Consider the following 14,664-nt stretch of genomic DNA (forward strand, 5'->3'; position numbering starts at 1 on the left):
TCTAACATAACCGACTAAATTCATTGTATTATTGATTGTTTTTTGAAAATAAGAACATAAGAACATAAGAGATGCCAATGTTGGATCAGGCCAAAGGCCCATCCAGTCCAACACTCTGTATCACACAGTGGCCAGAAATACCAGTGCCATCAGGAGGTCCACCAGTGGGGCCAGGACATTAGAAGCCATCCCACTGTTGACCCCCCCCCAAGCACCAAGATGACAGAGCACCACTTGCCAGGACCTCTGCTCCATATGCTTATCTAATTCCCTTTTGAAGCCATCCATGCTTGTAGCCGCCACCACTTCCTGTGGCAGTGAATTCCAAGTGTTAATCACTCTTTGGGTGAAGAAGTACTTCCTTTTAACCGTTCTAACCCGACCGCTCAGCAATACTATACCTTGTGGCTAATAGCCACTGATGGACCTCTGCTCCATATGCTTATCTAATTCCCTTTTGAAGCTGTCCATGCTTGTAGCACCCACCACTTCCTGTGGCAGTGAATTCCATGTGTTAATCACTCTTTGGGTGAAGAAGTACTTCCTTTTATCCGTTCTAACCCGACCGCTCAGCAATTTCATGGAGTGCCCACGGGTTCTTGTATTGTGAGAAAGGGAGAAAAGTACCTCTTTCTTTACCTGCTCTTTCCCATGCATAATCTTATAAACCTCGATCATGTCACCCCTCAGTCGTCTTTTCTCCAAGCTAAAGAGCCCTAAGCGCCTTAACCTTTCCTCATAGGGAAAGTGTTCCAACCCTTTTATCATTCGAGTTGCTCTTTTCTGCACTTTTTCCAAAGCTATAATATCCTTTTTAAGGTGTGGTGACCAGAATTGCACACAGTATTCCAGATGAGGTCGCACCATTGATTTATATAGTGGCATTATGATATTGGCTGATCTGTTTACAATACCCTTCCTAATAATCCCCAGTATAGCATTGGTCTTCTTTATTGCAGTCACACACTGTCTCGACATTTTCAGTGAGTTGTTCCATATCCGGTTCTAACTGTTGCTTCTTGACCCTTATACAGGTTTCTCAAGAGACATGTGAGGTGGTCTGGTACTCCCATCTCTTTAAGGACCTGCCATAGTTTGTTGTGATCCACACAGTCAAAGGCTTTAGCATAGTCAATGAAGCAGAAGTAGATGTTTTTCTGGTACTCTCTTGCTTTCTCCATAATCCAGCGAATGTTGGATAACAATTAATTATATAACAATTAAAACAGTTATATTATAATTGTATATTATTCTGTGTGTGTGTTGGGGTGGTACACAGGGCATACAGTATTCATATGGCTCTTCTGATTGATGGGAATAGCCAGTGCACAATCTGCAGAGTGAGTACCCCTTGGTGTCTGGTCTGCTGTAACAAACCTGGGTGGCAGTCCTCCAGCCCAGTAGGTGCCCACAGAGAGCCTGCTGTTTGTCCTCACTCTGTCCTTCAGGAGGGTGGAGGAGAGTCCTACCCTCACCTGGTTACTGCACTTGAGGGCAAAAAGTTGCAGCTTCCTGCTCCAGTGCAGTGGGAGGGGGAATTAAGTCAGGCACTGCCACACTCTGTGGGAGGGGATGACAGGACAACCACTGCTGCACCTTGGCTCACTTCTGTACTGTGGGTGACAAGGAGGTTGGGCACTGCTGTGCTTCTAGTGGAGGGGAACTGAGGAAGACGGGCACTTCCCCACCAAGTCTTGCTGCAGGGTAGGCAGGGGACAAGGAAGTCAGGCACAGAGGGGCTGGCTTGGGTGCCAAAGTTGCCTAGGGTACCCAAAATAATTTAGCCCAGGGATGTCAAACATACAGCCCAGGGGCTGGAACCAGCCTGTCTAGGGCTCTTATCTGACCCACAAGCAATTGGTGCAAGACAAGGAAGGCAAGAGGCTGCTGGGGGGGGGTGCACAGGTGCACACGTTGAGGTGTGTGTGGCTGAAGCTATCAAGAAATGAAAGGAAGGGGATGGATATGGTATCCATATGGGGGGGAAAACTAGTCTTGAATATGATTAAACACATTTATTTGGACTTTTGTGGATCCTCCTGTAAATCAACTGCCTTCATGCCCAGAAAATTGCTTTTGTTTGTATTTTGAGTAAAAAATAATATTGTTAATTGGGTTTGCCTGCGTCATTTATAAAGTTTATATCTCCAATACCTGGCGTTACATATTATGGCAGACATGGCCTGGCCTGACAAAGTAATGTTCATGTCAGATCCAGCCCTCTTCACAAATTTTATTTATTTATTTATTTAATTCTATTTGCATCCCGCCCTCCCCACAAGCAGGTTCAGGGTGGGTTCCATCATAAAATTCACAATACAACAAATCAACAGTTAAATATATATCTAAAAACAGTAATCAATAAAAGACCGGTGCCTCAACAGATCTCTGGCCATTCAGATCTGAGGTCACAAGAGGGGAGGGCCAATAGTAGGTGGGCACCTGCCGCCTCAACTGAAAGTGTGGTGGAAGAGCTCCGTCTTGCAGGCCCTGCAGAACTGTAATAGGTCCCACAGGGCTCTGATTTATAATGGGAGCTCATTCCACTAGGGAGGGGCCAGGGGCTAAAAAAGTCCTGGCCCTCATTGAGGCATGTCGGACGTCCCTGGGGCCAGGAACAACCAGGAGGTGTTGATTAATAGATCATAAGTTCCTGCGGGGCTCATATGGTGCGAGGTGGCCCCGAAGGTATGCTGGCCCCTGGCTGTATAGGGCTTTAAAGGTAAGTACTGGCACCTTGAACCGGATCCGGTACACAATAGGCAGCCAGTGAAGTTCCTGCAACACCAGGTGGATACGTGTCTGCACAGACGATGCAGTCAACACCCGTGCTGCCACGTTCTGCACCAGCTGCAATTTCCGAAGCAGGATCAAGGGTAGCCCCACGTAGAGAGAGTTACAATCATCCAGCCTAGAAGTGACCATTGTATGGGCCACTGTAGCTAGGTCACGGGGGCTGAGATATGGGACCAACTGCCTGATCCGCCTCAGGTGGGAAAAAGCAGATCTAGCAGTGGCATTCAGGACCATCCCCAGGCTCTTCACCCTTGACGTCAGCTCCAGTGGCACCCCATCGAAGTTTGGAAGCCTGATTCCAAATCCTAGTCCCCCGTGACCCAGGTGCAGGGCCTCCGTCTTCGATGGATTCCGTTTTAGTCAGTTTCAGCTACCATCCAGCCACAGCTTGTAATGCCCTGCTTAGGTTTTCTGGGGCAGAGTCCAGATGGCTGCCCATCAGCAGGTAGAGCTGGGAGTCATCCACATATTGGTGACAACCCAGCCCATACCTCCAGATAGTCTGGGTGAGGGGGTGCATATAAATATTAAATAACATTTGTTTTGATATTTAATGTAGCTATTTTGCAAGATCACCGTATCAAGTGCATTAGAATCAATATTCAACGTGTGTCCATTTAATGACTCTAGTCCCTGTGGAATAACAGCACCTTCATTTATTCACTGAATTGGAGCCTTTAATCTGTACCCGTAGCATATTCACTTGGACATTTTCAAGGAAATCTATCCCAGATTTGCTAATTGCATCACATTAATTGCATAAGAAAAGTTGCTGATGATCCACAAATTGTCCAGTATACAGATTTTTATTATCTCAGGTCAACAGTCCCAAATAAACTAAGGATTATGGCTTCCATGTAAACCACAATCCCCCCACCAAAAAAACCCCTCACAAATCTCTAAATATTATAGATCTCATTTATCTCACTTTAGCATAAAGAGGAGAACTAGTGTATGGAACTGTGTAGGAAGTAAATGCATCAGGATTTATATGGGCTTGACAGACTTGGAAGAGAGAGCATTAAGTATGAGAGAGACAGGTTTCTATACCGAGTGAGGTTTCTAGGTGAGCTGTGAGGCTATGCAAGAGAGAACAATTTTTAAAGACAAAAGCATGGATGCCACTGAAAACTCACATTGAATACTTCCCTTTCCCCCACAACTTTTAGGAACACTTGTGTTGTGATGTCATTATGTATGTTGTACTTCCACTATAATGTATTAGTTACTTCTGGTAAGGGGTAGGGAGTGATTATTTCACAATATGGGTATGTGTACCTAAATATTAGGAGCTGCGGTGGCTCAAGTGGTTAAGACGCTGAACTGCAGGCTGTTGAAGGCCAGTTGTTCAGCAGTTCGAGACCCGAGTGTGCCACATGACAGAGTGAGCTCCCATCTCTAGTTCCAGCTCCTGCCAAACTAGCAGTTCAAAAGCAAGAAATTGCAAGTAAATAAATAGGTAGCACTTCAGTGGGAAGGTAACAGCGTTCCGTGCGCCTTGGCGTTTAGTCATGCCGGCCACATGACCACGGAAACGTCTTCGGACAGCGCTGGCTCTCCGGCTTTAAAACAGAGATGAGCACCGCAACCCTAGATTCGGATTCGACTGGCTTTCGAGCAAGGGAACCTTTACCTTTTACCTTTGTATTAACAATAAATGAAGAGGAGAGTTCAACACATGAATACTGCTTTTTAGTGCCCTGACCTGGATAGCCCAAGCAAGCCTGATCTCATCAGATCTCAGAAGCTAAGTAGGGCTGGCTGGTACTTGGAAGGGATACCTCCAAGGAATACCAGGGCTGGGACGCAGAGGCAGACAATAGTAAGCCACCTCTCTGAAACATCCAAGCCCCACTAGGGGTCACCAGAAGTCAACCATGACTTCCAGGCACACACACACACATAAATACTCACACAAAAAAATACTGGTTTTGGCAGCAACCTCACACCAAGAATAATATGTATTTCAACTCTGAAATGCACTGGATTAATTTATTTTAGCAAAAAAGGGGGGACAGATCAGCAGAATCTCAGGTTCACAGTATCTTTCTGCAGACTATGCATTAACCACAGTTGATCCTGTACAAATATACATTTTACATGTATTTCTTGCACTTCCTTTGCCACTGAAACCAAGGCAGTACATAAAGGGCTCTTAAAGATCTCCCATCTGGGCACTTACCAGATCCAGCCCTGCTTAGTTTTCATAAGGTGGCTATATTATGGGCCTTCCCAACCCAGAGCCTGAAATCTCAAGAACTTTGCAAACTCCCAGTACAAATAAGAAGAGAAGGCCTCAAAAAGTGGAACAAGCTGGGATTTTAGAAACAAGTGGTGGCACTGATTTTTAAATAATTAACTGTTCTGGAAAGGAATTCCCCTTCTATTTATAATTAAATACATTTATATGCATTTTATTTGCTTCTAAACTGTGGGGGTAATCTCATCAGAAAGTTTGTTTATATTGCTTTAAAATTCTTACACGGACTCATGTTTACAAAAAAATTAGTCAAGCCTGTGAAAAATGTTGTCTTGTATAAAGCATGTTCAGTGGCAAAGGAAAATACAAAACAAGACAGCAAATTTACAAAGACTGACACAATGTAGACTTAAATAGTTTAAAATTACTGTCTCTCTTGTATATTCTTATGCATATTCTTAATTTTGTCTGAAAGAAATATTGCTTACATAATTGTCTCTTCCTCTCTCCTGATGTATTCTAAAGCAAGACAAGACTTTTTGAAAAAGAGCACCATGTTTTTTGTTCAAGAGAAAACAAAGTCCAAACTGTTGTTCAAAATCATCCATTTAGCACTAAAATTCAAATTCAAATGATCACGATTAGAGTTTCTGGTCTCTCAATGATCATGTAAGCTGTAAAGGGAACTGAATGAAGTATTTGCCTGTTAAATATGGAGAAGTGTTTCCTTTAGAAGAGGAAATTCTCTTAAGGAAGTTGTTTTAAGATAAATAAAAGTTCAGGATGAAGGCAGCAAAAGGTGTGAAGGATTTCTCTTTGATTTCACAATTTGTGTATTTGGGCTGAGACACAGACTACATTTTATGCACATATTAATAGGATGCTAATAAGCCTACAATCTCTATTTTAACATGGGTTTGTAGAGACAGCCTGATATATTAGGTTTCTTAAGAGAGAAGGTGTCTTTCTTCTTGCAGGGAGGTGCTCAGGCCCAGTACTTTAGGATTCTGAGGTGTGGTGAAGAAAAGGCTTGTGAAATTCTTTTATTTTGGTCCCAGACAGTTCAGTACCTAAATTAGCCAATTAAAATTTAAAAATTGTGCTGTGTTGCAATTTAAAACAACGAACCAAATGACTTCCTCTTTGATGTCATAGTCAACTGGACAAAAATAAATATAATTGGAACTTGGAACCAGCAGTATTTTAAATAATTTTATACATGTAACACTCAAATCCACAACAGTATTTTATCGACTAGCTGGTATCTCATGGAAAGTTTTGGAAAAGATAATTCAAAATAACTCTTTTGATTTACTCCACTTTATACCCCATCTTTCTGCCTTCATCGGGGTCTCCGAGGCAGCTGACAGATTAAAAACATACATAATAAAATCACATGTTAAAAACCATGAAAACCAACAACTCCCCCAACATTATTAAAACAATTAAATCCAAAGATAAATACATATACAAAAAAACATAAAAACAATAATTAAAACAAAACAGTAAGGAGGGATTACTGAGGTAATGACAACAGATGGGGAAAGACGGGTCTCCCTGTTGTTGTTTCTTAATATTTGAAAAATGTCCACAAAACTTGGAACAGACCTGAAGTTAAATTTACCATATTCAGATAAACAGTTTTATTGTGAGAAAATATCTGTACAATGACATCACAAATATATTAATTTGTCTAAAAACTGTAGGGAGCAGGAACCGAAGATCTTTTTTTTAAAAAAAGCATAATAATTTGTTCCTATGTAAACATCCTCATCACTATTTGAGGGGGGGAAAGACCAAAGATCCATAAAATATATTTGAGGTCTGAATTTACACTGATAAAGAAATTAATTTAGAAACAATACTTAAAAGGTACTCATTGAAATTAAAACTGATACATTACCACCACTTTTCTTTACATTTTATATCATCCAAAAGGAAGATTATGTAAACTGAAGCAGTTTTCAAAGTAATTTTCTATACCTATTTCCCTCCAAACCAAACAAGGAGAGTTGATTCATTCCAAGGTGTATTTGTTCATTTTCAGATTCTCAAGCTTGGCAAAGGGTTTTTAAAAAGAAATAAATCAAATCAGATACTTCAAAGGGCAAAAAACAAAGAAAAACTTTGTAGATGCTATTAGCCCTTTTTTGATGACCTAAACATAAGATGCAGTTTGCAAGTCATAGATAAATTCAGCAATTTATATTGTAAACACTGAAAAATGTTAATTAGGTTAAATAACACAAAAGTGTAAATAATTTACTAATTTGTGGAATATTACCACTTCTGCAAAGTGACCTGAAAGGCATCAGTAGAAAGGACTCATCCAAAAATGTTTCCATGACTTCTGCCTTGGAAAGTGCAAGTTCTTTGCTTCTGGCTGCAGCATAACAGCCACCAGCAAGTAGTGTAAGTCAATTTCACAACATCGCTTCATCAGTCATGAGAGGCTACTTATGCTCAGTCATGCAGAAGCTTCCCAGAATCCAAGCTCTCCTTTGAAAGGTTAGCACTATAATTTCAATGTTAGGACATCAGTAAAGCAATAATAACTACTGCAAAGCTGTCACAAATTTTCATTCATGTCTCAGAAAAATATCTACATTAGAGTAGCTCTTTTAGGCTTCTGTCACATTGAGAGCCAGTTTGGTGTAGTGGTTAAGAGAGGCAGACTCTACTCTGGATAACTGGGTTTGATTCCCCACTCCTCCACATGCAGCCAGCTGGGTGACCTTGGGTCAGTCAAAGTTCTCTCAGAGCTGTTCTCTCAAGAGCAGTTCTCTCAGTGCTCTCTCAGCCTCACCCTCCTCACAGGGTGTCTATTGTAGGGAGAGGAAGGGAAGAAGATTGTAAGCTGCTCTGAAACTCTGAGTAAAAGGTGGGGTATAAATCCAACTCTTCTTCTTCCTCCTCCTCCTCTTCATCTTCTTGAATGGCACAAGGAATTTCTAATCTGTGCTATATCTACGGTGATCCAAAGAGCTGCTTTGGTCATTCCCAAGACATATGTGACATTTCTTCTTTGGAAAGCAGACCCACAAAAACTACTTTGGAAATTGCTCTCACTTTTAAAGCCGTTTGCTCTGCAGCAGGGGGGATTTCTGCAGGGCCAGTCCAAGCTTTTCAACAAAATACACAAACATATACCCTGTATCTTATTGTATGGTGAACTATATAACAATAGCATTCAATACAGAAATAACCTCCTGGTTATCCTTACTCCACTTATTATGTCATTCCATTTTTAATTTTTTCAGGAATTTAACTTCTATAATATTCTGTTTCATTAACATTTAAATTAGTTAATCTGGATTAAATGTGACCCCAGATCCAGGGCTGCCAAGATCCCATTTGGGGTGGGTGATGTCCTGCCCCCAATTGCCCACTGCCATCAGAATTTTTGAGAAAAAAGTAACACAGGCAATGGGTAGTTCTAGGAATTGCTGGAAATTCTATGGTGCCATACAGTTTCCAGAGATTCCTAGAGCTACCTATAGTCATTCCCTTTTTTAAAACTGGAAATGACATGACACCACAGCTAGCATTGCAGGCCCCTCCCCCATATTCCTGGGCACTGCTGTTCTGCCGCCTGGCAACCCTACAGCCAGATCGTTGAGCACCATTACTATTGTAGGGTTGGATCCATGAACTTCACTCATGGAACAGAATTTTTTCCATCCCCTCTTCTCCTGCAGTAGTCTACTGGGCCCCTTTGAGAGCTTGGTGGGGTCAGAGATCTTCCAAAATCAGTGATGGATGTGAAGGGGGGGGGCTACTGTGGCACTGGAGGAATCAGCAAAAATGCCCACCCTCTTCCACTAGTGGAAAATGAACTTTGGATCCATGCCGTACACTGGAATCTAACTAGGTCATCTGTAAGCAGTGTTCCCTCTGAGCTGAGTTAGCGTGAGCTAGCTCACAGTTTTTTAGCCTCCAGCTCACAGATTTTTGTCTTAGCTCAGGAAGGAGGGCTCTAGAGCAAACTCATTTATGCAGCAGCCAAATCGCTCGCTCACACCTTTAATGACAGTAGCTCACAAAGTAGAATTTCTGCTCACAAGACTCCACAGCTTAGAGAGAACATTATCTGTAAGTACTAAAGAATTTGGTACATTGTAGAATACAGAAAGAAACTCCCCAACCAAAATATTTACAGAGCCAAGGCAGGAGTCCCTGAAATTTTTTCAATGAAGATAGTTACGTATCTGGTCTCTATGGGTGGATATGACCCAGACTACTGTTTAATACATAAAAACCCAAAGCCACTTGAAAGCTGAAGTGGTTAGAGTGTTAGATTAGGAGCTGGAATGACTAGGTTCGACTCCCTGCTCTGTAATGGTAGGTTGACAAGTGACCTTGGGTCCATCACAATCTCTCAGCCTAACGTACCTCACAAGGGTGTTGTTGTGAGGATAAAGTGGAACAGGGAAAAACAATGTCGAACGCTGCTTTGGAGCCTGTTCATTCAGAACAGTCACCCACCTGATTGCTTCTTTTGCTGCACGAGTTATTGTGAGAGATATTACACTGTCTGAAATGCATGGTAACAATATCAGTAAATGTCAGAAGCAATAAATCTGTGTTGGGGTTGACACATTTAAGAATCACCATACTAGAACACAACAAAATCCATCTAATCCAGCATTCTCTTGTAGCCAGCCAGGTTTTTTATCTGATACTACCGACCAGTCTTTGCATACCCTGCCTTCCTTCCACATATGGCATGACTGGGTCAATCTCTGCTGTTATTTAGTGATTCAGAGAAGGAGTGTGTTGTTCTTGATTATGTGCTTACTTAAAAATAAAACAAAAGAATGAAAACCTTAATTTTAACAGTCCATTTCTACTTGCAAGAAATTGAGATTTCAGCAAAGAGTTTTTATTATGAAATGTATTCATAGACTCTCTATGCTCCATCACTCTCGACTAGTAAAACACTAGGCAAATTCTCTGGTCAGTATTTGCTTCATATAATTACATATTTTTATTGTATTCTTCATGTTCAATGCATAGTTTATCCATCTCATTCTGTATGTTGACTAAAACATATCTATTTTTGAAATTAATGTTGACCCTGTCTTTTTTAACTAATACTATTTTAATACTTTGTAATAATTTTTATTATGGGGTCCTTCTATTACTTGTATTTGATGCAAAACTATATTTTTATAGATCCCCCTGACGAAGCCTGCACAGCGAAACCAGTAAGGGCTTTGTACGATAATAAACCAGTCACCTATCACCTGGCATTTCCCCCTTTTGTTCTGCTGGCACATTGCTGGGTGTAGCCCAGTTTTTCTTCATCCTGGGCAAGAAAACGAGATTTCAGCAAAGAATTTTTATTATGAAATATATTCATACCCTTTTTGTGAAAGCCAAAGCTAGTCACCTTTCCATTGACAACAGTGGTTTATAATGTTATTTGGCACACAAATTCCTTAAACTGACAAGATGGTGTACGCACAAGCGGCTCACAAATCTCAAAATATGGGTGACTAAAATTAATTCCCAGGGTACCTTTTCATTCTCTGTATGACCGTGAGGCTTCACATCAAATGAAACTATTAGACAATTCTACGTTTTCTTTCTACATAGGAAGACAGCCAGCACGGTGTAGTCAGTTAGGAGTCTACGGCTAGCATCTGGAAGACCCAGGTTTGAATCCCCAGTTTGCTGTGTGAACTTAGGCTAGTCACACATAATCAGCCTAAGGTATTTTGCATGCTCATTGAGGATACAATAAGAAGAGAATGCTGTAAGCTGCTTTGGGTCCCCACTGGGGATAAGTGGGTTATAAATGAAGTAAATAAACCTCCTACCTTTTTTTGTGTGTGCTTAGTATGCTGCTGGACTTTGAAATCAGACATTTTGATCTGAATTCGTTGCTTTTGAACTTTCTCATTCAGCAATGCCCTGTAGCGTTCACACAAGACATTTCTCAGTTTATACAGGTTCTTGAAGGTTTCAAGATGATGCTGAAAGAAAGGGAAAAAAGCACTGTGATAGTTTCCTGGGGCCACCTTAGTGGATTTTCAATCACCTTCCCACCTTTCCTACTGCAATGGAGAATTCCAGGGGAAAATAAATGTTTGAAGAGACAGAATTCTCGCTTGGCTATAAAACCTGCACCACAGCCTGTTGTTAACTGAGGTATGAAGTAAACTGACAGAGACAATATGGTTTACAAGAACAAATATTTAAAAGAGCAACACAAACTTAATTTATAATTAAACAAACAAGCTATTTTCTTTCTGTACAAATCTAGACACCTTCCCTCAATGAAGTGTTTCCATTTATGTTGCTTCAATACATAATTCCCTTTTCTACAACCAAGGAAATATCAGAACAAACTATCAAGTGTTCTAGAACTCTTCATCAAGTTTCTACAAGAGTGGAAAGAGAGAGAATAAGATGTTCCAGGGCCTGCTAAAGAATTTGTAAAGTCTTAGATTTGCAAAATCTTATCAGAAATACAGGATGTCTTGTACATTTAACTAGATTAGGTGAGACGGGGGGGGGGGGGAATTCAAGGTTACTAAGGTCTATTGGGACCAAGAAGCAAAAACCCAGCCACTTTCCCTTTGAAATACAAAACCTAGATTTAATTTGGGTTGGGAAACTGTGGCTCTTTCCTTACAGCACAATTCTGCACTGCCACCTACTGTTGTGCTTTAACTTTGTCCCTGGCCAGTAAACATACTTTACAGCTATTTGTGACACACTGGCTCTTGATAAAATGACAATAAATCCCCCAAACTTCCTCTATTCCATTAATTTAAAAATGCTATACCACACCATTGCACATCGACCAGACCAAAACTTCATGTTGAAGCGAATACTTTGCAAAATCACAGCATATGAACAGAACGTTATGCTGCCTCTTTCCAAAGTCACTATAGGTAAAGGTAAAGGTTCCCTTGCTCGAAAGCCAGTCGAATCCGACTCTAGGGTTGCGGTGCTCATCTCCGTTTCAAAGCCGAAGAGCCAGCGCTGTCCGGAGACATTTCCGTGGTCATGTGGCCGGCATGACTAAACACCAAGGCGCACGGAACGCTGTTACCTTCCCACCGAAGTGGTACCTATTTGTCTACTTGCAATTTCTTGCTTTCGAACTGCTAGGTTGGCAGGAGCTGGAACTAGAGACGGGAGCTCACTCCGTCATGCGGCACCCAGGTCTCGAACTGCTGAACTACTGACCTTCCACAGCCTGTAGTTCAGTGTCTTAACCACTTGAGCCACTGCTCACTATATAAGTCACTATACTTCACTGTAAACTGCTACTACTAACAATGTGCTACTACTGTTCAAGACTACAGCACAGCATCCCAGATGCAAAGGACAGTCAAACTAGGATCTACATAGATAAAAAGTAATACTGATATATACTGTTTCACTGAAATAGATGTGCTCACTGATTTCTGCACAATACCAAAGCACTGTTTTTAAAGGGTATTTTGTGAAACTCCATCAGGAGTGTGAGTATCAGCTTATTTTTGTGAAAGTTTCTTGTTCTCATTCTTTGGTGCACTGTTGTTCATTCTGCTAATAACCTGAATATAATATTGACAACCCCTATGCTATAACATAGCAACTACAGATTAAAACATTTTAAAACTGTGAAATCTTTTCAGAAACAGAGACAAACCAAAGACAATGACCTATAGAAAATACAAGAGTCCCAGCATAAACTGAAGAGCAGTAATTGAAGGGGGTGACCAGAAATGAATACTGAAGCTGCCCAATTAAAAAACTACAACAATAGGTCAGAAGAAAAATTATATGCAAAGAAGTTTCTTCTTGATGCAGCTACTGTAGCAATCAAAAAAACTGAGCAGGAAGGCCCACAAGGCATATATATTGCCATCTCTGGCCTCAAGATGGGTGCAGTCAATGGCAAAAAAATGTTTTTTAAAAAATCTTGGTTTTAGAACGTTTCATCACAACTCTGCTCAGGCTCCTAAATATGTGATGCTCAGAGATCATGAAGAATATTTAACAGAAATAAATGCTTGATATTATGATGAGTCTCCAATAGAGGGTGCTCATGTTTGCTTTACTGAAAAAGTCCAGAATCAGTCAATGCATGTGAAAACATTTCTCTGCCTGTGTTTATGAGATGAAATGGTTCCTTTATTGGGTGATTCTGGAAGAAACCAGCCTCTATAACAGAAATTTTAGTCCTTTCTCAATTGTTAATGAACTGACGATACAAAACAAGGGACAGGAAAAAGACTCGGCATGACTTGGAATATTCCAGACCTCTTTCCTGAATCTTCAGCTCTTTCTTTCTCTTCTTTTAGTAAGTCCATATTCACCACACTTAAAAGATCTAGCCTAAATGTGCAGGCTGGATTCCAAACTGGCTGTTCAGTCAATAATCCTATTCCCTCTTTCCAGGGTTCTGGCCATTAACAACAAAATTACTGACAAACAAAGAGGAAAAGGTGTCCAAATTAATTTATGTCCATTTCAGTTCCTGGCAAATTAAGAAGAGGGGGAAAGAAAAAAATTCCTGTGCTTCATGGCATGGTGGTGGAAAGTGCTATAAAGTCGCACCCAACCTACGGTGACACCGTAGGGTTTTCAAGACAAGAGACAACCAGAGGTGGTTTGCCATTACCTGCCTCTGTATAGTGACTCTGGGTTTCCTTGGTGGTTTCTTATCCAAATACTAAACAGGGACAACACCACTTAGCCTCCAAGATCTGATGAGGTTGGGCTAGCCTGGACCAGGCACGTCAGGGCATGCTTCACGGCACTTAGAAATTTTTTTATTCCAGACAGGCCCACCAGTTAATGATGAGTAGGCATTTTTTCTGGGTTGAGAACAAATTGGTGAGCACTTGGTTAAATAAAAATTTAATTAAAAGATTTCAGGTGTTATTTAGACATTCTCCAAGCTACATAAGGACTACTTGTCCATGAGTAGATTCCAAACAGTTGGGCGACTCTTTAAACAATTCCAACCATGTGGGTAGGTACCTAGAATATACATTTTCCCAATGGAATTGGCACCAAAGGTACGAATTTCATGGGGGGAAATCCAATAGGCTGGCACCTGCCCACATAGTTGCATTACTTAACAGTGTCCCAGACACACAAGGAAGTTCCCATTAAATTGGGAGAATGTTTGAAGAGCACTGCATTATAGTTTTATTTTGGCCTTTGTTGTTTGAATTGTGCCACAGCATTGTATCTAAATGATTAGCTATGGGCCTGCAAGGTAAACAGCCAAAAACCTTAATGACATTAGAGTAGATACATTATTGAAATCTATTAAGCCTTAGGTATTGATAAAGCAGATGCACAATGCTAAACAGGACTCAATCTAACCAAAGTTAACCAACCACCTTTAAGTGCAACTGATTTTCAATATGAGGATTTAATCAATCATTTTTACTTTACTTGTATATTAGCTCCATGCTATAACAGAAATGTTTTTAGAATGCAATGCATAAATAGTAGAAACATAATACAATCATTGCAACAAGCATAAGTCCAGAAGACTTGATGTAGGAAGCGTAAGTTTTAGTCCTAAAGCTTATACTACTTAATATTTTTGATCAAAATTGAGAGCTATACAACTTCCCTTGCCTAAGAACAGCTGGGAAAAGAATTTTACTCTTAACTGGTATATGGGTGAGTCATTTTACAAAGTACTATGC

This window comes from Gekko japonicus, unplaced genomic scaffold (genome assembly GCF_001447785.1).
Source record: "Gekko japonicus isolate JY-2015 unplaced genomic scaffold, Gekko_japonicus_V1.1 scaffold1020, whole genome shotgun sequence".
Classification (NCBI taxonomy): domain Eukaryota; kingdom Metazoa; phylum Chordata; class Lepidosauria; order Squamata; family Gekkonidae; genus Gekko; species Gekko japonicus.